The sequence below is a fragment of the Aphelocoma coerulescens genome, chromosome 4A (genome assembly GCF_041296385.1).
Source record: "Aphelocoma coerulescens isolate FSJ_1873_10779 chromosome 4A, UR_Acoe_1.0, whole genome shotgun sequence".
In the NCBI taxonomy this organism is placed as follows: domain Eukaryota; kingdom Metazoa; phylum Chordata; class Aves; order Passeriformes; family Corvidae; genus Aphelocoma; species Aphelocoma coerulescens.
The window spans coordinates 17359067-17385489 of NC_091018.1; the positions used below are offsets into that span (position 1 = coordinate 17359067).

Genomic DNA, 26423 nt, shown 5'->3' on the forward strand with positions numbered 1-26423 from the left:
TTGATAGTGAAGGGGTTCCAGCCAGAAGAGAGGTGCAATAGCAAATACCTGAGCATGGAGTTTGGGAAGCAACAGCACTGAGCTTTAATATGCAGCTTGCTCAGAAACTACCTCCCAGCAAATTTAACAAAAGGAGCAACTAAAGCATTTACAGTTTTGAACTCACACACTCACATTAACCTGGTGAGCTGTCAGTCCTGACGTTTATTTACATTGGAAAAACTTCAGAAGTTCAAAAAAACCATTAGCATCCAAGGAAGCCACACTGCAGCACCTCACTGGGAAACATGGTAGAACCAGTCTGAGTGTTTACCTAAGGAGATGCAGGGAAAAGCTAGGGACATCAGAGACATAAATGCCCTTTCAAACACCCTATCTGCAAGACAAAAACCCACTCTTTTGACTTGGCCTATTTAGAGGCAGATATTACTGATTATGAATCTTCAAGATATCAGCATTTTATTGTGGTTTTTTGTGAGGTTTTGTTTTGTTTGAAATCAGTATTTATGTTGTGCTTGAAAATACTCTATTGTATTTAGCCATTAGAATCCCACAGCCCTCCTTGTATCTGGGATTTAGAAATGGAAGTATTTGCACTGTGAGCAAGGTTTGCAGAATTCAATGAATGTGTTGGCAAAGAGTCAAAAGAGCATGTTTGGACAGCCTGGGGATTATAAGGTCCCCCCTGCTGCCTTTTACAAGCTATCTGGTTTCACCTTTATCAAGGCTTCCTACCTGAACTACTTTTGTGAAGTCAGCCTTGATTTCTCTGAAATTTTAAAATGTATTTGAGAAATTAAACATTAAAATAGGACCACAGGAATAATTCATAATAATTAATAATAATCTTATATCTGCTAATGTCCTTTGTAGTCAGAGACATCTGGGCCAAACTCTACAGCCAAAATCAACTATGGTATCTACAAGTACAAAACAATCTACTCAAAATGGAGCTCTCAAAGAAGACAAATCATCGTTCAGAAGTTGGGGACCGTGGTTCTGACTGCTGCTGCCTCTTTCTGGTTCAGTAATGAAAGAAAGGTAGTAACTATGAATAAGAGACTCCAAAAGGTGCCAAAGAGAAAACAGACTGTAGCAAAGAGAAAAAGCCTGTAGCAAAGTGACCACCTGGGTATTGAAAGACAAACTCTCCTAAGGTTCAGATGCAGCAAGAATGATTAAACATGGAATCAGAGCCCAAACTACAAGTAGATCCAGTTTCTTCATGCAGGCAAAGTGGAGCTAGGAGTATTTTAGGAAGGTGAGCACTGGTAATAGCTTTACTGTAGGACAGCTAGGTTAAATTGAGCTGGGATAAAAAGGAGTGAGACTGAATTATTTAAGCTTCCTTTCTGGCCATATGTGCTGTGAACAGCTGATAAGTTGTAGGAAGAACATGCTACTTTTAGATCTCTTGACTTTCCTGTGCCAGGGTCCTTGTCTCTCTGCTGAGCAAACAGGGAACTAATGCTTATTGCTACTGGGAAGCTGGGAAACATGGGTTCTCCCTCGCCTCTGGTGCTGGCTGATGAGTTATTTTGGGCTAACCATTTAAGTTCATAACCCATTCTTTAAAATGGCCCCAAGATTCCATGCATATTTGGGAGGTGCTCTGAAAAATGCCAGTGCAGCTTAGTTCCCATCAGCATCTGTCTGCAACAACAAAGACTCCAAAAACAGAAAGATCTCTCCAGGCAACCATGATGAGCAAGCTCTGTGTTCAACTGGGACACACAAATACCGGGGAAATATTGTGAGAAAAGGTCTTGAAGAAGCACTGTAGCTAGTTAATGTCAAATGAGGAGCTCATGTGCCATCAACATCGGACCAGAGCTGCACTGGCTCGGGATCCAGAAAGCCACAGGAGCACCCCAGCACCCAGTGGCACAGGGAGCCACACCAAAGTCATTGGTCACCTTCTGGCACCCTCCCCACCTCATCTTCCTTCTGGGGATTTTCTTTGTAATGAAATTCTTCCTTCCATCAAAGATTTCATGAAACTTTACAGCCAAGTTCAATTTTCTATTTATATCTGTTTTACTTTCATACAGTTTTGGAAGAATTCTGAAAGGATTCTGCCACACACATTTGCCAGAGTTTGATAAATATTGTTTCTGTTCAAAGGTCCACAGGAAGCAACAACAGAACCAGTAGATTCACACCTCCACCTTCCTGTTGCACTTCTGGAGACCACCTCTCTGGTATGCACCCACAGGACAATCCCCACCTTTCCTTTGCCTTGCTGTTGCCTACCCTGCTGCTCCCAGATGCAGCATCCCTTCCCTGGGACTCCACTGTCCTAAATACCAGTTACAAAACTTTCCATGTGCAGGGCCTCACATTTTAGCTTGTTGAAAGGGAACCAATATTAGCACCAAAAAGCTGTTCGGGGACTGTGGAAGCACTGAGCCTTCTTTTCACACAAAACTGCATTGGGAACTTGAATTGGGGGTGTCCCTCTGTTTCTCAGCTGCAGCATGAGCTTCTCCATGCTTCAGGCATCACCTGATGGAGACAAAGCACAGAAGAGTCAGTTATTTAAACCTGCAAGGTTCAAAAACCCCAGCTGAGAAAGTGAAAGAGGAGTGAGATATCACAACTGACAAACCACAGCAGAGAAGGGAGACCTGCTCATGCTGGGCTGAAGAGAAGGTTTCTTATACAGCAGCTGTCAAAAACCTTGTTCTGAAATGGCTCAGCAAGCCTCACCTCAGCCTTGTCCTAACTCGGACAGCTGGGGACAGCTCTGCAGTTTCCCCAGGAATTCCAAGAGCTCCTGTGCCCCCAAGGGCCTTTCTGGAGAACAGGGAGATGACACTGTCCCTTTCTGCACCCATGATACACTGTGAGGCCCCTGTCCTCCCTTCTGCTCCCGTTTCACACCCTCTTAGCCAGTGGGTAACAGAGTGAGGGTTGGGAAAACACCGCAGAGGAGCCCAGTGGTCAGTGCCCTGATGCAGCACGTGGTGTCCTGAGCTCTCTGCTGTCCAAGCACACACACTCCCTGTCCTGGGCTGCTGGGATGCTACAGCTGCTGTTGCAGCCGTGGGTTGAGGTGTCCATTCAGCACCTTCCAGCTGGCCAGAGCAGCATTCCGTGTCCCAGCCCCTTTGCAGGACACTCACTGGTGCACTGTGATTGCTCAGCCTGAACACATTAACCCAGGAGTTCTAAAAAGGTTTATCTGAACTGGGACTGAAAAGAAAATTACAAAGAAGCTTTGGCAGAAGGGTGAAACCTATCATTAATTTTAGTAGTGAGTGATCTGAAATATATAAACACATTGTCCTTTTATAGCAGGACTGTTTTTCTCTATTGCTGCCTTAAAAATGTCATACTAGCTCCACCTAGCACACAGAATGGTTGTAATAGCACTGGGGAATTATTCAGGATTAAATATGGCCACTTTTGTTCAGTTTGATCAACTGGTTATTTTTTGCAACTCAAACTAATGCTTCCATTCAATTTCTTTCACCATCTCCCACAGGAAAAATATGGGCTTCAGCTAATCTCTCAAGGGTACATTTACTAAGAATGCAGAAGATTTTACAAATAACTGAGGGGGAAGGCAACACTTTGTTATGCATCACATATATTTTAAAAGTCCATTAGAGTGCTCCAGATTTATCATGCTACCAGAACTCAAATGGGTATTTAATACCAGTAAAATTTTATAGGTCGATGCAGAAATCTGACTGACTGATCCAAAATTGCCTGGACAATAAAAGTGTTCAGGCCACCCCTTGCAAATACTGCCTAACAACTCATCCTTTCCAAGCCCTACTGGTCCCAACTGGAGCAGTGTTATCTCATTAAAAACTTCTGCCCAGTCACTAAGCAGTACAAGCACTAAAACAGGATTTCTGGAGTATTAATTCCAAAGGACGACAATCAAACATAGTGCTACTACTACAGCCCACCTAATTTTTTGTGATTGGCTCTCCACTAAATTTACTAAAAGAAATCAGCAATCAACAAACCATATCTTTGACAATAGACAAAACAGAAAGGTTTTGGAGAAGGGGCAATCATTGAGGTAAGATATGAACTTACTTACAGAAAGCCAGGAGGAATTGCTGTGCCATCTAATGGGACAACTTCCCTTCTGAACAATGTGAGTAACCAAAAGATAAATCATGCAGGGCATATTTTCCAATGTTTGGGTCACAAGTTTAATGAGAAACTTCACTGCCATTCAAATGGCTGGTCCTATGGGCCAGACTGTGCTGTCTGGGGCATATTCTGTTTTGGCTTCTCCCTGAGGTCAGAAAAGGCTGTGAAGATTTGAGGGAATCTTTGAAGTTTAAGATTTGCACATCCTTTCCATGGGCTTAGGATTTCGCCATTCAAATGATTTGTAGTTCAAGTTCATGGGCTTTCTCATCATAAGGGACATAACACTTTTTCTGCACTGAATGACAAACAGACTCACAGCTGTGGCACTTCAGATGGGATTGGAATGGCCCTTTACAAGAGACAGACCAGGGGCATTCAGAGAACACCCTGAATCTCTCCAAACTCACACTGCCAACCTGACCAGTTCTGAGTTCAAACACTTCTGGTTAGGGGCCATTCTGAGGTTCTAGGAACACATAATTTGTTAAGAAACCTGCAGACAAAGGGAGAATGATGGGCACAAGTTACTTGGATTTGTGAAAAAGAGGACCTAAAGCAGATTGCCTTTTACAAATACACAGCCACAGGGAGACAGCACAGCAATAAAGACATGGCAGAAACACAACAAAAGCCATCACACATCCTCAGTATAGTGTGTTACCCGCAGGAAGCAGGCTCCTCTGTATATACACTAGCAACCGGTCTCCTAATACTTTCATTTTCAAAGAAAACTAACAAAACAGCAAAACCATTTTGAAGATTAGGCCTTCTGCAGAGATAAGAAAAAAAAAGCTGATATAGACCTTAGTCACAACACTGAATAACAGCAAAAAGAGTCAGAGAAACACAGATCAGAGCATACTCCACCCACGGGGAATGGAAAGGTGAGTGCATGCCTGAAAACTGCACTCCCTTTCCTGCGTGGGAATCCTGCTCCTGTTTTACAAATGCACCATCCCTGCTGCACACACTTGGAGCAGCCCGAGCCCATACACCTGGGTGGCCCACACACAGACACGTGCCAGTTCCATCAGGGCAAGAGATGGTGAGTGACTCTGCACGCAGATGGGGAGTGCAGTAACGAAACCAGCGCCAGCTCTTTGGCAGGAGGCTGCTGGGCTGATGGGGTGATGCCATGTTGATAGCAGATGCTGCTAACACCTGTTGATGGGTACAGCAATCTCTTTTTAAAAGCAGTCAGCCTTGGGAGGCAGGGAAGCATGGGGCTTGGAGGCACTCGAGTACAGAAACAGATAATTGCATTCCGGGTGCCAGTAAGCAGTAAACAAAGGAAAACGTGTGCTGCAAGGTTACAGAGTCAGGCAGGACATGAAGGAATTTGCATGAAACAACAGCACCAGTCCTCAAGGAAATGAAGCACCAACCTGAAGCTGTGCGAGCCAGGGCAATGGATTCATTGCTTCGTGTACAGCAGCAGCAGAGCAGAAAACATGAACCCAGTAAAGTTTCATACAGAGCTGGGTTTAGCACAGAGACCAGACTAGTAAGATTCATTCGAAGAATTTTAGCTCTTCCACATCACATTCTTGAATACACTCTCTGTTCACTCTGCTTAAGAAACTCATTCTTCACTAAAATAGATGAAAGAAGTCTTATTTTTCCTAGACTGGTTAATTCAAGTGGGATACTGAATAAAGTAGTGAGGTAGAAAGGGAACTGTGGCTCCCAGAGGATAAAGCTTTCCTCTCCAGAGGCAGTGCCAAAAAGAAGCTACAGACCAGGGCCGTGGCTGCAAAGAACCCCTGCACCAAGCAAGAGATGTAGCTGGTCAGTCTACTTTGTATGATAGGGCAGTCAGGACTCAGTTTGCACTGGACAAAATAAAGCTTGAAACAAATTTGTGTTAGGGTACCCTCACTGTGCACCTCATTTTGTTGCTTCTTGCTGCATTCATGTTAATATACTCTTCCTCCACTGCCAGTTTCTTTTAAAATACCCACTTGGAGCTGCTGTGATAAAGAGTGTTTTCATTACAGATTCTCAATTATCCTTAAATTACTAAAACGTCCAGATTTCAAATAAGCACTTTTTTCTTTTCCTTCAAGATTCTATCAAATAGTGCCCCAGTTAATTATTGTCTTCTGAGTTTCAAAACTCAGCTTGTTTGATGCCACAAAAGCATAAATCCCGAGAAATAAAATATTCTCTGGAAATGCAGTCCTCTGCTTCTTTTATTTTAAATTGGTTTCGTGCCGTCAATGAAATCATCCTGTGGAAAAAAAAAAATTAATTTCAGCCTTTGGGGAAAGACTGAACAGAAAAACTTTTAATATGCAAAGTTCAAAAAGCAACAACAGAAAAGAGATTTTGGAAGGAGCACCTCTGGCTGGCCCTAACAATAGCTTTTGTCGGTCCCCCAGGCTCCAGCAGCACAGTCGGCCAGCTGGCTGCATAATTTAACATATCATATCTTATGCATCTTGATCTTATCAGAACACTCTACAGAGGCTAATGGAAATGGTAGAATAGACTTCTGAGACCTTCCAGAGCGCTGGCTTTGAACTGCCCAGGTTTACACAGCATCCAGTCAATTACCTAATCCCATCTACAGACATCTCCTGTCAAACGAAGCACAAAGGAAAAGGCATTTAATAAAAGCATGGATGGAACGAGATCAGCTGACCATGAACAGCATATGACTGTTCAGTCATTCATACAGTGATGCATTTAATACCCTCAGAGTTCATATTTCAGAACTCCTTTTTTACCTAGGCTTGCTCCTTCTTCTAAGACTTGCTGTTGTAAAGACGACAGCACATTTTACTAGCAAATAACTGTGAAATATATTCTATATCAAAAGTTTACTATGAAAAAAGTTCTTGTATTCTGCCATAACTAACAAAGAACACAAAGGTGCCATTTGTTTGTCTTTGGCTTTTATCTGATAAAGTCAGGCAGAAAGAAGTGAAGCCACTGAAAATAAAGCATTCATACTGCATACAAGCAGTGCTGGAATTACATATTTCCATGGCTGCTTTTTTGACTCAAGCAGCAGTCTGGCAGGGCACACATCATGCCCAGAAAGTTGTTTTTCCCAGGGTGTGATCAAACCCTTACACTATAGCTGGTCTGACCTTGCAGCTTTCCCACACACACGGAAGTTGACTGCATGATTTGTAGAACATCTCAAGTTAGATTTTTTTTTCCCACCCAAAGTTAATCCCTGTAAGAAAAATAGATCAATGTGAATCAGCTGAATCTAGGAAAACAGAGAAAACAGGTCTGTTGCTAAGCGCAATAAATTCAAGAAAACTGCACTCATTGTAACAGCATAATTATCACCACAACTGTGCAGAAGATAATTATTCACGCTAAGATGTGGCAACCTTTTGCAAAGATAAGACAGATACTTCCACTTTCAATCACCCAATGCAATATCTGCATTTATATGAAGATATTAGACAGGGAACAGGTAAAAAAAAAAACATGATTAACTTTGTGCATTCTTTTTATATGACTTATGTGCTTTACTGCATCTTGGCTTCCATATATGCCATAAATCAGAGAAAGGAGAGAGCAATAAAAATAGAGGGACACAGAAAAGATGAAGAACTAATATTCAAATCCTCCCACAGAAGGCAGACAAACCTCCAAGGAAATGTGGGCAGGAGGAGGAGAATGAGAACATGAAAAATATAAGCCAACCAAAATAATGGAAAAAACCAAAAACATACATACATATGGATGGCCCTGGGAAACTGGCAGGGACCTCTCTGCAGGAGTAGTGTCTGGGGAACAAGATGTCTCAGGGCTTTTAAGTCAGACCATCCAGCCATGAGGTACCAAAGCCTGTCAACATCCAAAGCTAGCACAATGATTATAAAAGGGAAATAGGAACTAGGACACACTGATAAAAGCACTAAAATCGCCTTGAAAAAACAAGAGCTAAGAGATTAGCAAGCTAAACAATACTTTTTCCTCCACGCTGTCATGGTTGATTGTTTAAAGCCTGTCAAAAGCTCCTCTGGGAAATCCTGCATAGATATACTGAGAGCAGTGGGAGAGTAGGGAATCAGTCAATATTTAATAACTTTATTACTCAGACAGTACCATACGCACTTAATTGAAAATTACAATGGCATTTGGGGAAAAAATGCTTTTCTTTTGCAATAACAACCAAGTCGTTTGAACTATTTTGAAAGGATTTTCTCTTTTTAATATTTAAAAGAGGCACACACCTTTGCTCAAGCGGTGGCAGAATCTTGAGGACACCTAAACTACCAGAGCATTTCCAGCAATAACTTCTGCCACCAATGCTGAAAGTTTTCTTTTTGCCATCCTACTTTCTTTCCAAATCATGAGCAAATATGAGACTGCACTGAAATCATTAGCACCGCCCACCAGGCAGATCTGCTTGTCACTGCACATTCCCTCTCTCCAAGACAGACAGCTGGAGGCTGTATCTGGACACCAGGGAAGAGCCTGGCAGAGCAGTTTCAGCTTCAACTGCATAGGCTGCCTCAAGTTCCTTTCTCAGGGAAGAAACACAACTTCTAAAGGAAGCCCATGAACACATTCAGCTCCTACATTACACTAGTGGAACTACTTTTGGAATGCTGAACACATATCAGAAGTTCACAATTCTAAAAGAAAGATGGAAAAGGGAAAAAAATAAAAAACACATGGAAACAGCCAAAAAGCATTTGGGAGGTAGACACTATGCTGCACAGCAAGACATCCAAAAGAAAATTTACAGGAAAAGGGATACCAAGCAGTGACATGGAGAACTGCATGAACAAGTGTCTTGGAAAAATATGCATGTGCCTAACTACTGACACAGACAGCTTCTGTAACTCAGTAGAGAAAGAAAAGGGGGAAAAAAAACCCAGTACCATATAGTAAAAATTAGTGAACCTGTTATTAAAGTCTACCAATCAGTGTGTTCATAGCACTCTCAAATACCACATCTCCTGAAGGTCTGGGAGCACAGCTTTCATTGCTCTTCTGTATCTGTCTTCCTCCAGCCAACAACCTGAAGAAAATAATTTTATACCTTCCTTCCTCAGGCACCAAACTCTGAATTACAGTATAAATTTAGGTCTCCAAAAGACTTGGTAACTCACCTGCCTTTGCTTGTCCCCATCATTTTCCAAGGAGAAAAGCAGAGCAGTGGCACTCTCACAAGTTCATTTGATTGGCAAGTGCCTGAGGTTTTCCACTGATCTTCAAATGCACTATGAGTCTAATAAAACCCTCAATAGCAGTACTGGAATATTTCATACACTGCAGTTTTATTTAATTTCTTGTTTATCTGACTACTGCCAAACAAGAGGATATTCCATGAAAGCTGATACAGTCCTAAATGAGATATAAGCCATTCTCAAAATACCCTGTGTGTATTTCCTTGCACACATGTGAGCCCACAAATCCTACTGCTTAGCTCTCAATGAAGATTTTGGTTTGTTTTAAATAACCTGACTGGAGACATTCTGCTTCAGAAATATCTCTTTAAATACACCCAGGAGGAAATTTGACATATACAGTATAATTGCTTTGCTATCTAGACTTAATCCTGCATAGAAACCATCTGTTGCATAAAAAAAAAAAAAAAAGGAAAAAACCCCACAAACACAAAAGCCAAATAAGATTCTTTTTGTACACTGCTTACTATTTCTGAACACATGTGCAGACCACAACATCACCATGCACAAGATCATCACAAAGTGGTGTTACAGTACTGCTCGAAAAATCCAGACAAGCATGTCAAGATGTACAGAGAAACCAGGTGTGAAGAGCAATCCTTTCATCCTGCTCTGCTCAGGAAGGAACCAGAACCAACCAGAGTAAACAGCCAGAAATATAAAATATTTATCTTACTAGGAAGAGAATGAAAATCTTGGGCTGCTGCATTGGGAGAGAAGACAGCTAGGAAGGGGAGGTGCTGAAATGGCCTCGCTTGATACAGAGAGCACACAATGTTCAGGCTGGAAGGCACTGCTCAAAGGGTCAAGGGCTGCTCCCTTCCCCAGTAATCCTCTGTCTTTCCACAGGTGTTTAACTTGACCTCCACCAGTGAAGGCTCTAAGTTTCCCTGGACAATAAATTCTGATGCTTTACTACTTCTCCCTTAGCATCCAAACTCGAGCTTCCTTGTCACAAGGAATAATTAGGTACCATCAGGCACCCCGTGGAAACTCCCCCTGGAGGTCCTTAGGCTAGCAAAACTTCTGTTTGAAAGAATAGAATTACCTGTGACCCTGCTCAGGTGCTGACTTGATGAGAGCCTTTTGGACTTACCTGGGGGGATGTGAAACACAGGACTCTTGCTCCATTCACACATCCTGCTCACAGCTGTTGGTGTGGCTGAGTGACAGGGTGCTGCAGCCAGCTGGGACAGCAAGCACTCTGAGCACCAACAGAGCTTAAGAGAGCTTGGGCATGAGCAAGAGGCCTGGCTTTCATGCCTTAAAGGATCCCCAGCTTCCTCTGAAAGGGGCATCAGTTTCCAAGAGAGTGGACAGTGGGCAAGTGAGGAGGTTGGGTGCTGTTCCCAGGGAGCACCCAACCATCTCTGCAGATGCAGAGCCCTTGTGCTTCCGCATCGTTCGAGGACTTGCTTCTCACTCCTTACCCTGCTCTGGTTCCTCCAGGTGTCAGCCAGAATTTAGCTTCTCTTCCTAGAAACCCATCATTCCTACAGATTGATGGGTTTTGTCTTGATCTCTAATCTCTCCAGACTTATATCCTACCTTCCAAAGGAAGGCTCATGCTTCACTCTTAATGCAAGGCTCCATATATTAACAACTTACAAAAGCCATACAAAAACCTTTAGCCTGCTGGAAGCAATAACCTATTGATTTAACATTTTGCTCACTACTACCAACTAATAAAAGGATGACAGCAAGGCACTATATCACAAATTGTCACCAGCAGCTCAGAACAAATTGGGTCCTTTTTGGATCAACAGAATCATGGAGACAAGCACAAACTCAAATCACCTCTCTTCATCAGCTTTCAGCCCCATCCCACTGCCATCACCTGCGGGTGACCAAGTGCACTCAGAACAGGACTAATGGCAGATGGCATAATTAAAAGGCTTTGAGTCATACATCAGTGAGTGCCTGAGCATGAGGGCATGTCAAATAGTATACTTACAAACAGAAGGTTTTGAAAGACAATCTAAATTACAGCACATGATCTCCAAGTTCAGCTCTGAAGTTTCAAAACAGCCTTCTTGTCATCCCCAGTTACCAAACAGCCATGCCCAAAGCTGGATGTACATTCCCTCTTTCATCAACCCATGTCTACTCCTGCCTTGTCCTAATGGATGCGTTATCTTGAGTTGTCGCACCCGATTGCACATGATGTGACACAGGATGACATGAATAATGAACCCCCCTTTGATGTGAACAAATTCATTAGTTTAGCTTTGGGGAAGAACAGGAAAGCACAATGTAATAAGCAGCAGTTTACTTGAATCATTGCAGCATAATTATTATTGTTATATTACTGTTAGGATGATGATGATGATGATGATGATGATGATGAAGATGTTTACTTCCCCTCTCACTTAAGGGTAACAAAAAAAGCCTAAGTTAAAAAGAAATTTACTTCCTCACAAAAAGCGTTTAGAAAAGTTTCCACGGTTCTTTCTTTCCAAATTCTACAAAAATCAAATGGGTCACTTCAGCATGCATTGGCATTGAACTGTTACCACATGCTTTTCATATTTCTTTTCAGAAATGAAGGACATGAGGAAGAGGAGATCTTCACTGCTGCTTGGTTTTTGACTAAGCAGACTTTTTCCCCTCTATTATTCTACAAGCTGGATGTACACAGATACTGGAATATTAAAGAGCCAAAAAAGTTTAATTACATCCCTTGTTAATTAAAGTATGAGCTAGTGAGCTTCCTGCTTACTCATAAGGAGGAGTAAGAACAGCACTTGGAGAATCACAGCTTCCTGAACACTGTATATCATGGCCAGCAGTCTCCCAGAAGATGGTAAGAGTGGGGTGCATTCACCTCTCTTTTTGAGCACATGCATATTCCCTCACTCTTCCAGGAGTAAGTAAAAGTTATACAAATTCTCTTGTAGATCTCTGAGTTGTGCTTCACACTCATTTCCATTTTCTGCATTCCCACCAGGGTTCATGGCACCACACGCAGATCAGCCAAGGAAGGAATCCAGCCCTCTGCTTTTATTTTTACCCGTTGTGCTTTCATCATAGCTGGGTGAGTGAGAAACCATCTGCTTCCTTGGGATGAAAAGGCAGGAGAGGGAGCTACAGTTTCCAGAGGAGTATGCCTTTCAAGATACAGCATCTGTCCTTTCTGTTCCTTCTGATTTATAGGGATTTTGGTTTGGGCCAAATTCACAGCTACATTAGGAATGAGAGTAGCCTAATGTGACACTGTACCCAGAATGAATTTGGCTTAGGGACTTCAGCTCATTCATTCTCAGGGCTGATATTTCAGAGCCCTTGATCCATGATGCATAGTAGGCAAATTTACACTGATGCAGTAGGTGACTTTCTAATTTCATTTATGCTCAGATCATCCTGCTGGCTGGTATTAAAGAACAGTTTTTAGCTGAAACTTTTTAGTTTGAAGGATTAGATAACAAGGATATGTAGCTTCCCTAATCAGAAGTGCATTGTGTAAAGATTTCATACAGGAACTTCTGTAGTGCAGCACAGAATTGCTGGACATCCAATCTGATAATCCTTCACATTTGAAGGCAACAGGAGCTACAGCACCCAATTTAGAGACAAATATCTACAGAAAGAATGATGTGAGGAAGCAGTCAGAACTAAAAAATCTAATCTTTCTGACACATATGAATTTCAAGAATTTTTATCTTGAAAATTGATAGCAGGATTCCAGACACATGTATAAGACTGAGAGACTTTCTATATCACAAATATAGTCACTGTAAATGCACTTCAAATAACAACCCTGATCTTCTAACTTTCCAGATAGCTGATAAAATTTGAAATCATCTTTCTAAAGCTTCTTGGAGATCTTCCTCTACTTCCTTACTGAAAATGATCTAACAAAGCCTGATGAACAAGCAAACCAACTTGCAATATTCCTTTCAGTTGCTTCTGTGGTAATCAATTTCCAGATTTATTCATAATTGTGTTTCACATAAATTTTTCCCTTTGCAGAGGAATGTGTATTATCCTCAACACTGCTCTGCCCGAATTTTCAAATCCTACATTCTTCCTGAGATTATGCTAGGAATGCTGTGAACAGTAAACTTGTTTGGGGGCCACAGGGCTGAGATGATGGAGGTGACAGTCAAGGCTATCCTCTTGCTGCTGGGCAGGTGGCACTGATACCCCCCTGATCCTGCTTCCCTTGCAGCCAGGTGCTCTGCAAGATTCTGGACAGGCAAGTGCTAATTCTGCCCTAGCTAATATAAAAAAGATATTTCTATTTAATGACTAGTTATTCTGTTCTAAGGTACACACACTTAGAACAACACGTCACCAAAAAAGGCACCACAGATAAGCCTTAAGAGACACAGTGCAGTGAAACAAGAACAGGAGATGAGCAGAAGGGAGATTTGTTGTGACAGAGGCACAATATGTGCAGCTTGGGAGCAGATTTCAGACCCTGGCAGTATCATCTAGACACAGGATTTAACCCAAGGGTATTAGCAACAATCTTAATCCAAGCCCTTTTAGCAAGTGACAATGTTGATACCAGCTAATCTGTGCCACTAACAGCTTCCAAAGCTAAGGCAGAGAGCCCACCAACTCCAGCAACACTTTCCACATGCTTGGGTCAAACTGTGGGCAAAATTCAAATGTCAACGTTTTTCCAGTGCTAGAGAACACTTCCTATAGTATTCAAGACATCTGCATGGGGCTTGCAGGAAACAAGACCTCTCAAAGACCTGCAGCCTCCACAGGCAGCAGCTGGAGGCCAGGACATGTGCCAGGAGTGAAAGCCACAGGAGTCCTGAGCTGAACATCTGGGTCATCTTCCTCCAGAGCTACCAGAACTTTTAGAAAAGTCTTTTGCCAACAAAACTTTCTATATATATTCTTAAAACTGCTTAGCAGGTGTTATATGCAAACCTGTCCTGAAGCATTAGTGTCCACAATTAACCCTCCTGGCTGGACATGCCTCTGGAGTCAAGTCCTTGCCACGCTTTCTATCACCTCATTACTTAACTCCCTTTATTGCCAAGGGGATAAGTACTGACTTTGCCTTTGTGAGAAGTGATGGAGGAAGCACAGATCTGCAGCTGCCAAGAGAGGTTGCTGAGGTACTTTTATTGGCAGCAGATCCAGGCATAAGTCTTACATGAGTACTGCAGAGAGGACAGTATATAGCACTCCTTACAACTTTAGGACACAGCAACCTAGAAACTACAAATCTGTGCAAAACTGGGCTCCAACACAATCATATTTGTGATGCAGTGGCAGTTGGACTTTGCAGAATTACTTCATAAAAAAAAAACCTAGAAGAATTCTCAATAAGTATACTTATTCCTGTCATTCATTAATACACCTGCTGGCTAAAAATGACAAAGGACTTCCAGCATGGCAAATATGTTCTTAGCTATGGAAGAATCAAGAACTGCTATACTCAGTTTTTGAAATGTCTTTTCTATCATGGTTGGAGCACAACTGTCTGTGTTCCTTACTCTATGGTAATTAATGTCACTGAGAAGTAACATTAATCCCACATATTGACAGAAAGCGAAGGAGCAAGGCTGGAATTTATGCCCTTCTCTGCTTAAAGGGAGGAAGCTTTGAGTCTGACTTGATTCAAGAGGGCTGAGATAATAACAGGACTTGGGAAGGTAATTTTCTAGCATCTGAGCTAGAAATGAGATGCAAAAAATCCAAAGCGGACCCGCAGCAAAGACTAAATTTGTCCATTCTCAGTGATGATAAGGACGGCAGCCTGGCACCTAAATATACCTGTGCCCTGCTTATTGGTTTTGAGACACACTCCTCCCAAACAGGTATGTCTGAATAAAGAGAAGTGCTTTACCAGGAGAGGCTTTTCCCCATCTAACTCCATCCCTGCCTCTACGGGGGGAGCACAGCCACCCTCCCAGAGAGGGGTGCAAGGAACACCACAAGTCTCCAGCTGAAAGCACAGGATGGAAAATGCTGCTGAAGAGTCCACCAAGCGAGAAGTGGCACTGGAAGATCTGAGAGCAATGCTTCAGGGAGAGGCAGTGAGAAGGTCAAAGCAACAGAGAGCCAGGCAACTACAGCATCCTCAACCGGAAACACTGGCAGCCTTCCTCAGAACCACCAAACCCTCCCATACCTAGAGGCATGCAAAGAACAGAGAGAGTGCTTTAAGTCTTTCTATAAGCCAGGGGTCTTTCAGTACAGGTGAAAAAACTGCTTACTAGTGATTAATAATTAGTTCGTTTTAGAAACACTAAGCAATTAGAATAATTCTGCACTAAAGCCATTCCAAATCTCATCTCCCAAAGACCCCCGAGTTGCTTGGATTCCCACAAAGCATATTGTGCCCACAAAGCAATGCTGTTTGCCATGCACAGTAAGTCCCATCATGTTTTCAAGCTTCCCTGCAAGCATCAGCTTGAAAATAACTACAGATGAACCCTCTGCAGTTCCCATTTTGGAAGTTTTAACTCCACACAAGTAAGCATCTCCCCCTTTAGGTATGGACCCACTTGCCAAGCATGAGCTCAGCAGGTGTCAGACCCACTTGCTCTCTCTGGGGCTGATCAACACCCAAGTAGCTGCTGTATGATCTCATTCCATGTTTGTCTGCAATAAAGGCACTCATCTTGTTCCCGTCAGTAACATTTACTCAGCAGGTCAGCATGAAGGGAAGTAATGAGATGAATTTGCCAATCTAAACATAGTGATGCTTCTTGAGACTTCCCAACATCAGACTTGCAAAAATAAAGGGTTGATCTTAGCCCTAAGGTGATGCTCCAGGTGGTCTGTGCTCCCTGTGTGTCACTCAGGGGTTTCTCAGAGAGCAATCAGTCCCTCACCAAGGGGCTTCCTGTGCATTGCTCAAAGTGGACACACAGTTGACACTGAACCATGCCATAAATCAAGTCCCTCCTGATGGGAGAGAACTTTCTGAAAGTCCTTGCAAGGAGTTTCAAGGATAAACTGAGACTTTTCCTTGAGTTTCAATGCTTCTAGATAGTTGTTTATTAAGTCTTATCAGAGGAACAGAGCCACTAGCATGACCCAGGTACAGCATAGAGCACAGAAGAGAAGGAGTGAAGGCTCTCTATCAAGACTTACACAGCCTTTTAAAGATATTTTAACCAATAGTTACTAAAAACATATATTATTTTCACTTTCCTACCAATTATTCAGTAACACAGGCAGGAACTGCGGAATTCTCTATCCAATCATTCCAAACTACTTCTACTGCAGAACATGGAGTGGTAGAAGAAGAAGAAGAAGGTTTAGAGAACAACAATAATCTTCCATTTTGTTATTTTTTACTCTTATCTATTCACTACAAAGAGAAGCCCAAAACCTCTAAATTTTTCACCCTGTGACAATCTTACATAGTAGTCTATCACCTAATTCCCACCACTGTATTTTCTAGTTCTTGTCTGACTGTTAGTAATTTTTTCCAAGGTTTGAAGCTAAAACAGTGTTGTTCAGGGGGGTAAGAACCTTTAAAAACAGGCAGAGAAATATTCTCGGCACTCTGGGCTCCTACACACAGTGAGTTGGCTCTCCATGCCTGAAAATGAACTATGAGGCAGATGCAGTACAACTTTCCATCTCCACCCCTCAGTCCCTTATGTCAGATGGTCCACAAATTCTTACCTCTTCAGACACCAGCTAAGAAATTAGCTTTTCCATTCTATTGATTTCTAAATTGCATTGAAAAGAACACATTTGAAGACCTTCCATGTCCAGTAGTGATTACAAAAGATGTACATTGCCCTACAACTGTCCTTCAATTCTGAATTGGCCCTCCAGAGACACACCTGTGTGGTTTTGCATTTACAGTCAGGCAGCAATAGTATAGCCAGCTCAAAGATAAAGCTAAGAGAAAGACTTGACCTCACTACTTATAGATAGTCAGAATGCAAATCACCATGGAAATCTAAGCAGCTCATTATGAAGGGTGCTAGCTGAGGGGATGCAGAACAGCCAAAAGTGATAAACAGATTCCACCGAAGCTCATGTGATTTGTACATTATGAGGTTTTATTGATACAGCTGTAGATGATACTGTAAGAGCTTCTTAAAACCCCATTCCCTACAGTCGTCTCTGGTTTTCCTTATGAAAGGGAGTAAGAAATTCAGGGGGATCTCATTTTTGGAAACCAGCCAGGTCCCAGGAAACCAGGCTGGTGTTCAGGACACACATCCAGCTGCCTTTAAAGAGGATGTGTCACTGGCCAGAGGATTTGCCATATAATTACTTTGGATTCAATAAGGAGAAGAGCAATTTATGTTAACCTTTGACTCCAATTCAAGCAAGTTAGGGCACACTGAGGCTCCTCTCCAGGACAGCAGAATCAGCAGTGATGTCACATCCAATTGAATGTATTTACTGTGTGAATACAGCCCTACTTAAGGTGCATAAAACCAGAATTTCTCTAGATCTAGAAGTGAAAACCTAAATTTAAATGACCAAGACTGAAAGTTTAGAGGGATTCTTGGGCTGTTCCCAGTGGAAAAGGAACTGAAGCTGCAGAAAAAGGACTTGCCTATCTCCACCAGTCAGTGTTCTTTAATTCAGTGTTTTCAGGAGTGGTATCAAACACCTCAGTGAAAAGACTACAAGGAGAAATTGCTACTTTATGCAATGAACTGCTGTCATGCTTAAAAAAAGCAGAGACACAATCTGTAAGTGCAGTTCAGCTCCTGAGGAATTTTTTTATTATTTTTTTTTATTATACACACAGGAAGTTTCACAGTCTGAGAAATAAAATATTTTTAAAGGATTCTCTTCTCTCTGCAGCTAAGATTGGCAGGTGGGAAGGGCACCAGAGGACAGGTTTTCAGAACACATTTTTCAAGGTTCTGTTCAAATTCTAAGCCATTCCTACCTCCCAAAGCAGGTACATCACTTTTTTATCATAAAATGCACATGTAATTCTGGAAAATGAAGAGTACAATAAACCTTCATTCTTAATAATAATCTGCTGTGAACAGGTATATTTTAGTGTATCTCAAATTAAGTGTTCTTAGATGTCTTCCAAAAAAATACCTCTGACAAATTTTCTGTTTTAATATCTCTTGATGTTAATAAATTGAGAGTGCTCTTAAGACTATGCTTAAGAAAAAAAAAAAAAAAAACACAAACAAAACCAAAACCTTGACTTTTTCTGTATTTATTTATTAGGTTATTAACATTTCAAAGGCTCATTCATCATCTACCAGTTGACAGTGATGGAGTCAAAACAATTTTTGGTTTTTTTTAAACTGAAACATGGGTCAAATCCAGCCATGGGATCACTGTGAAGTGAACAGAACTACATCAAACTTGTATCCCAGCTTGGCCTGCAACTGGGAAGCTGAGAAAACAGTGGATGTAATTCACAATTGGAGCAAAACAATTTCATGTCTCCTGGACTCCTTTCAAAGTTACTCTAATTAAATTGACACCTTTTTCAGAGAGGCAGCATGTGCTTAGAAAAGCACCTCTGATGACTACAATTCACTGGCTCTTTCCCAGATCTCTCATTATATGGAAGACAACCACAAGCAAGCATTTAGTTCTCTTCCTTTCTCAAAGGTCAGTGGTTCCAAGCTAACTCATTTTATTTCATGCAAATATGTAATAGATCCTCCCTTTATTCAGAGACTCCCTAAAGCTAGATTAAATGAAAATGCAGGGGTTTTTTAAGGATACAATGCAGTTTAAGGAGCATTTCTTCCATGAATTCTGGAATAGGGATGAAACTGACTCAACAATAAAAAAAAACCTCATCCATTTCCTTTGCCTTTTGACCACATTTAGGAGGAAAAAAGCAATTCTAAAAAGCAGATTAAAGTTCTGTTACAGCTATATAGACTACTAAAACTTCTGACCCTCTGTGGTGCTGTTTACGTAAGAGACTTATTTCAGTGTAAAATGACATTTCTATCAGAAGTTACTTCTATGACCAGGAGCCCTTGGCACCAAAAAATGCTCTTCTAGAACACCTCATTTTAGAGTGCCCTTTAACAGTGTTATATATAGACCCACCACTCACAGGAACCAAACGAGAAGCACTTCAGGGAATGGAAAATATATTATTATTAGCTAATCTACATTAATTTAATGCCAATACCAGGACACTTATTAGCCACTGTCAAAATACACTGCTATAGAGATCCTAATTGCAACTTCCCAAGGTATGCATTCCTTCACAAGTATATCATTGCACATAATGAAGCTCACTCAATTTGCATGCCTTAGTATCCCAGTAATTAGGTAGTAGGAAGCACCCATGACTGGGCAGAAAATTGCATCCTTCTATTTTAGATTTTGTGCTATATTTCCTTTTCCCTTGCAGGTAAAGGGTCTGACATCTGTTGTTTTGGCCAGTTAATATCTACCCCGAAATCTGGCAGCCCTTGCCTAACATTCACCTTATTAAGAGCAAAAGGGCTTTATCTGTTACACACATGGGACTCACCCAGGAATTGCTGAGACACTCCTGGAAAGGAAGCCTTCCTATCTCAAAGCCAAAAAGGCAGCAAGCCCCAGTCTGTGTGCACCATTCTCCACTTAACACGTGCTCTCATATGACAAGTGCTGCATGGAGGAGCCTGTCCTCCTTTTACCCTTTGAAAAGAACTCTCCCATTAATCTATTTTTACTGATCATCATGAAAAGCAAATCGTCTTTTCTGAAACATTTAGCTGGGTAGCAGCAGCAGCCCAAGGTAACAGGATATGGATTGTTCATACAAAATACTCTTGTAATTATTGCCTCTGATAGTCAGCAGTGAATACAAGAGCTATTCTCATTTTAAACTAATTAACCGTGAAAAAATGTCAGGCTCTTAATATCAATCTCAATCACTCGGCAGGAGCAATGCTTACAGATAAGGTCAGAATTTACTTCCATTATCAAAAGACAATGTCAAAGACATAGCATGCTATGGCATGGACCAGAGGAGACATCTCTGCAGACCTGATTCCCAAATTCAGCTTCCTTGGGTGCCCTTGCTGGCAAAAAAAAAAACCACTGGCAGCAGCAGCCACCCTGGCTCTATGAAGTTTCATGTGCTGGCAGAAAGCTGCAACTGTCTGGGATATTCATGCAGATTTTCAAATAACCTGCAGCCCCTGAAATTTTGAAAACTCCCTGTCTGAAGGAAAACTAGGATGCTCCTCCCTTTGAGACCAGCAAGTGGTGAAATTGCATCCTTTCACTTCTGACACAGGCAGGGAAGTTCTGTCTGTTCTGCAGCACTCCCAAATATTTGTATTTGCCTTGGTCTTTCTGATGCAAGCAAAGAGCCATGGATTAGCTTTCAGCATAGGCATGAGATATCTGAGCACATTTGTGGGCTGTGGCAAATCTGAATTCTGAGCATCCCAGAGTCATAGATGACTTAGAACCCCATGCATGCAAAATCCAATATGTGGAAGTCTGGGAAAAGACAAAACCAGGACTCACAGGTCACGGGCACGAAAGAGAGCAGTCATCATGCCAAGAGCTTTTTATGGCACATTATAAAAGCAAAGCAGCACAGCAGTAGGCTGAAAAATTAGAGGGTGGATTCCCATGCAGTGGTATAACCCTGAGCACTGCCAGGTCCCCTTAGACAGTTTCTGCCTCTGGTTTTCCTGGATGTGGGCCTTTGCTGCCTACAGACTTTTCAAAAAGTAGTACAGGATTATTTGCACACGGAATAAAAAATTTCTGTGCCACTCAAAATGATTTTCACTGCTGTCCCCAAGCACAGCTGGTAGTTCTCTGGTTTCAACAGAAGTGTAAGAATATTAACCAGTTGCAAAATTTACTCTGGTTTATAAGTTAAATGAAATATCATACCCAGTAGGTATGTATCTAAAACCCAAAAGAGTCTCTTAACAAATTTGTAATTTCCGTCTCAGCTGATTTTTTTTAAACTTCTCCAAGACATATTAAATATCTCTGTCTTTCCATAGCCAGAAATAATCATCAAACACTTATGTAGTGCCACACTGAAATATCAGAGAAAGCAGATGAAGTTTACTTACTTATCATGACTTCGATGGTTATTAAAACAAAATGCTCTGTGAAGAATTCTTTAATGGAAAAAGCCAAGTACCTTGAACACAGTTTTGTGACATGTACTGCATATCACATGCATCTCATAGCTTGGATTGATGCCTTTTCCTGATCTTAAAATCAAGAGCCAAACATGGTTAGAAGGGAAAAAGGGATTTTATTTTTGTATTTATTTTAAGGATCCTTAGGTGCACCACGTCCAGGTCGAATGCACCTCAATGCACACCACAAGGCACACTCACAATAGATTGAGTACAACATTACAGGTCTTACTAATTAGCAGATCTATCAAAGATTCCCCAATGAGAGGCTCGAGTGAGCTCCCCTCCCCAAGGAACCTTCCCCTGGATGGTTCTATCTTGGTTTACAGAATGTGTTCTGGAGAGGACCTTGGGCTCTGGGGCACACTGATCCCTGGCTACGAAGCTTCTAAAATGTTTAGTATCTTAGCTTGACAAACAAGTCCAAGAATGTAGGCAAAAAGCACTGGGAATGCAGAAGTTGTAAAAAAGGTATAACAGGGGTAAAAAGAAAAGGTAAAAAAAAGGTATAACAGGGGTAAAAAGAAATCATCATGGCATCAGGATCCCTTGGTACAAATAGTTTAAAAGTACTAAGTTTTTTATTACAACGGCCTGGTGGTAAAGTGACCTACAAATCACTGCATTTCAAAGACTAATGTGCTATGCAATCCCCTCCCTCTCCTGCACTCTTGTTCTCTGGGTAGAGCAGAAACTGGAACCCACCCAAAGCAAACACTATAGATCTTTTTTGGCAGTTTTTATAGCACAAGTTTTATATGGACACTACATGCTAGATGCTGATGCAAGCATTCTGCAGTACATGCAGTCCCCAAGACCTTCAGTTCCTGCAGACACTTATGCACATACATAAATGAAAGTAATTTCATTAAAAGCAGATGTACTGTTCTGATGAAAAATACTCTGTCTGTCCCTAAACACCTGCAAGATTTGCAAGCCTACCATTGTGTGAAAACCTGGGTCAGATCTCAGGAACCAAATGACCTTCATGTACTTCAGGAAAAGCAACTGTGTTCTCTAGGGGAGCTCCCCTCAAGTTTTAACTTCCACTATTAATCAGGAACAAATTCTCATGACCCCTAGAAAGCCTCAGAGCTGTTTAATGACCATGCTGGCTAGACCTGCCTGGGCTAATAGCACCATTAGTGTGCACTGGTGCTAACTTGTTCTCAGCAATGAAGATGCTGGAGCATTCAGTAAGGCCAAACTCAGCAGCTTGGGCTGATTATCAGGAAGGCTGGGGGAGGAGCAGAGCCTCTACTGACACAGGGCTGGAGGCTGCATGCTCCCACACTCGGTGGAAGTCAGCTCCCAGAGAGCCACCTCAGCAAGCCCTGTGAGAGGCCAGGCCCCTGGGGATGGGCTGGGAGTGCAAGAGTTGGAGTATCTGTCCATGAAAACAGACAAGGAAAGAGAAAAGTCCCATCAAGTGCCCTTGGCTGAAACATCCCTTGCATCTGCCAACATGGATTGCTGTTCAGAGAGACACTGGACCGTGTTAGAAAAGGGGTTTTAGCCAAGGATCGGGCTTTGGGGAGAGGTGTGGCAGCATCCTCCTGCAGTCAGAGCCATTTAGTCACTCTGTACTAGGATATTTCTCAGGAAATTAAACCCCCACACATAAGGAAGCTAAATATTAATAACACTCAGGCAGAAGGCAGGTATTACCACGCTATTACTCCCATCTCAATACTGAAGATGCAGGTGGCTGCCTCTGAATCCCCCAAAACATATGTTAAGTCGGAAAGAGTGAATCTCTGCTAGCACTTACCCAGTGAATGTAAAGCAGCCTGTCCCTGCTGCCAGCAATGTCAGGCTGGGACAGTCTGCTAAAGCACGGGAGAAAGCTTTGATGCCTCATGCCTTAGAAATGGTTCCTTTCTTAATCTCCATGGCACCAGGGCCAAGTACAACAAATCAGACAAGCTGCTTCTGGTCTCCACACCAGCTGCTTTCCACAAGGACAAGCTGTTGCTCACCTGAAACATTTACTAATTTCCATAGGTCTGACCTGAAGATTTTGGTGCCTTTTGCAAGCGTGCTTATAGGAGTTGGCTATCAGAGCTCAGCTGTGGCACAGACACCCCTGTGAACTTGGAATATTACATCCATGATTGCAGCACTGGAAGCTATCAGAGCAACCAAAAAGAGAATCTATTCCAAAGAGAGTCCACAGAAAGGCAGAAATATTTGTAAAATGCACATGCTAGCAGTTACAACAAGATTACTTCATTCCTGTCCTTCAAGCATGTGGTGAGAAGTTAATTATGAAAATTCATTTTAAAACGTTGAAAATGTAGCTACTGAATTCCTTATGCCATTTTAGTCTCATAAATTTCAGTAGACTTTGGTAAATAACATATCTTTACCAGGGAAGAAGATGTGATAATTTATTGTCCTGCACTACACAATGAACATTAAATCAGCACAGTAGCTGCAAACTCAAAAGGTCAAACAATGAGAGAATTTGCCTGCAATTAAATTATTTCAACACTGTAGAATGCATTTTTCTATAGTAGCAACAAGCTTTTACTCACAATGAAGAATTAATCATAGAATCATTTAGGTTGGAAAAAACCTTAAGGCCAGAGAGTCCAACTGCAAACCTAACACTGCCAGGGATATTATTAAAGTTAAGAAGTGGGCAAGTGTTGAATGCAAATCAACTGAAGACACATAATTTTAGCAGTGGAAACCAGATATATTGGAACCAGAACACTGGAAGTGGCAAAATGAGTGACAGAAGACACAACATGTTAAAAATCACAGAAAACAATGTGATTCTAAATAAAGCTATAGACCTGAGAATAAAATAAGATAGAGATAACATCTAGAATTTGGGATAACAGTTTAAGAAATTCACTGAACTAGTTGCAGAAAGATACATTTTGCAGCATCTAAGCTAAAGGTGCCAGTAGGCTGAGATTAAAAAGAAACTGTAAAGTCTGTATTTCTAGCTGTGAGTTACTGAGTTCTAGAAGAGTAATTCCCAAGAAGAGTGACATTCACTCATTTCTGCTATTTTGATACCAAATTACATCATGAAGCTTTGAGGTATTATTTTATATATTTGAAAGATTTCATCCAAAGGGAACTGTAATCCAATTTTGTAATGCTTAGAAAAAGAATTTTCTGGTAAATCTGCATCATTTCTACAGACCTTCTAACGACTCTGGAGTCTCTTGTTCTCAGTCAAGGTGAGTTAAGAAATCTTGGTGCTGCTGGTTATTATTAATGAGTTTTCAGCCTAGAGGACAAAAAAAAAAAAAAAAAAGGACAATTCTATTTATTTGAAAAATAGGGTAGAGTCCTTGTAATGCTCCAGTTCTATTGAAGTAGGAAATATATGTTAAGCAGCCCAAAGCCTGTATGGGCATCCTTTTATTTTACTGGAAATATATCCACATTTGAGACTACCAGAGGTCAAAACAAAGTAATCAGGCTTCTTACTGCAACTGGACTGAACTCCACCCAGAATGATTTACATGACATTTACATTTTTTCCCCGGGATATTGATAGTCCAATGCTAAAGACAGAACAGCTGCTGGTGAGTCTCACCTGCCCTCCTCAAAGATGTGAGCATCACCAGAAGTCCACTTTTGAATAAATGGATAACAAACATCAGCTCCATTCACTGCAGCAGAAACTTAATTCTTGCATAAATACTTCTTAACATAGATGTCAAGGGGTACAAAGACTTATTTTTGTGCTGATATTCCTCCTATCTAATGACAAGATCTGACAGCAACATCTTATCTGATATATGCCTCAGAAATGCAGTTTCCCATCAAGGCTCCTTTTTCCTAAATTATGCAATTCTTTAGCTCTGAACAGACTAAATGCCCCACAGAATTAAAAAAAAAAAAAGTTCAGTGGAGGGGATAGGAATAGATAAATCTATTGCAAAATACCCCTGATCATCTTGCCATGCAAATTGCACAGTGTCACCATGCATTAGAGAAGCTAATAGCTACATGAAATGCTACTTTTCCCCTTAATGGGCTAGATATAAAGCTAAAATTCATGTTTAAATTATGAGATACATCTCTAGAAATGACAGCAGAGCACGCATGTGTTCTGGTATGGGATCAGAAATGTGTTTTTCTGGATTTATGCACTCCATGAAATAAGGGGTTTGGTACACACAAGGCATAGGGACAGCTCAAAGGTATGTATTTCAGTCTGTCCCATATTTTTGAAAATCCAGTACTTCAGTTTAACTCTTGCCCTTCCCAAATTATCTTTGTGGAAAGATCAGAGTGAGAAAACAAACCAGCTTTTACAAAGCAGCTAAGAAAGTACATCTTTTCTTAATGTCACATTGCAAAAAAAGTCATTAAAAAAGACTCTGTAAGTGGAAAAAAAATATTGATTTCTCCTGTAAAGTTTTAATGCAGTGAATCCAATCCTCAGAAAAACAGAGTCAATATAAACACAATCATGTTTGGAACTTTCTACTTATGTAATGACATTAAGTACTCAGGAATTTAAATTGTATTCATTTTGAATGTGGTGACAGTTTCAGATAAAAGAAAAGTGTTTCAGAGGTATATCAAATATGTTTTTTAAATGAAGTCTCTTTAACATTTGAATGCATATTGTCTGACTTAAAGCCTTGCCGCAAAACGTACATCTATATTTCAGAATACATTTTTCTTTTAACATGTCTGTGTTTCAGATTTTATGGAACAGGTATGTCGAAATTTCAGCCCTGAGAACCAAATATCTCCAACTGTTCTTCACGCATTTGGAAGTGCAAACATTTCACATCATAGTAATAGAAATTATAAGCAAATAATGGAAATGTGTTTTTCCTTGGAAACAGCTGTGACAGGAAATACATTTCTCTAGCTAGACGACAACAACAAAAAGAAAATAATACTCTAATTCCCTACACCAACACAATACATTTAGGTTTTTTCCTGTCATAGAAGATTTACGAGCAGAAATAGGGAATAAAGAGCAGAGCCATGATTTCAACAATTCTATCAGGCAAAGGAGAAAGCAGGTGACTGGATAAACTAACAGCTGTGTCATTTCAGCATCCTGATGCAAGCAGGGGGATTTTCCTCTGAGCAATAGGTCTGCATTAAACTTCCATAA

The 26423-nt window shown here is 41.2% G+C and overlaps 1 long non-coding RNA gene across 3 annotated transcripts in view; it reads right to left on the bottom strand.

The window, feature by feature from the left end:
* Positions 1-2098: 2098 nt before the first annotated feature.
* Positions 2099-26423, bottom strand: part of LOC138110510 (uncharacterized) — a 64205-nt gene continuing 39880 nt past the window's right edge. Inside the window, exons 4-5 of one of the 3 annotated variants that reach the window (XR_011150970.1) lie at positions 24480-24566; positions 2099-2505 (exon numbers count right to left, since the gene is read on the bottom strand). This is a non-coding gene — a long non-coding RNA (uncharacterized lncRNA). Of the gene's footprint in view, positions 2506-5548; positions 6347-23695; positions 24567-26423 lie in introns of those variants that run through there. The other 2 variants (XR_011150971.1, XR_011150969.1) reach the window with 2 other exon arrangements.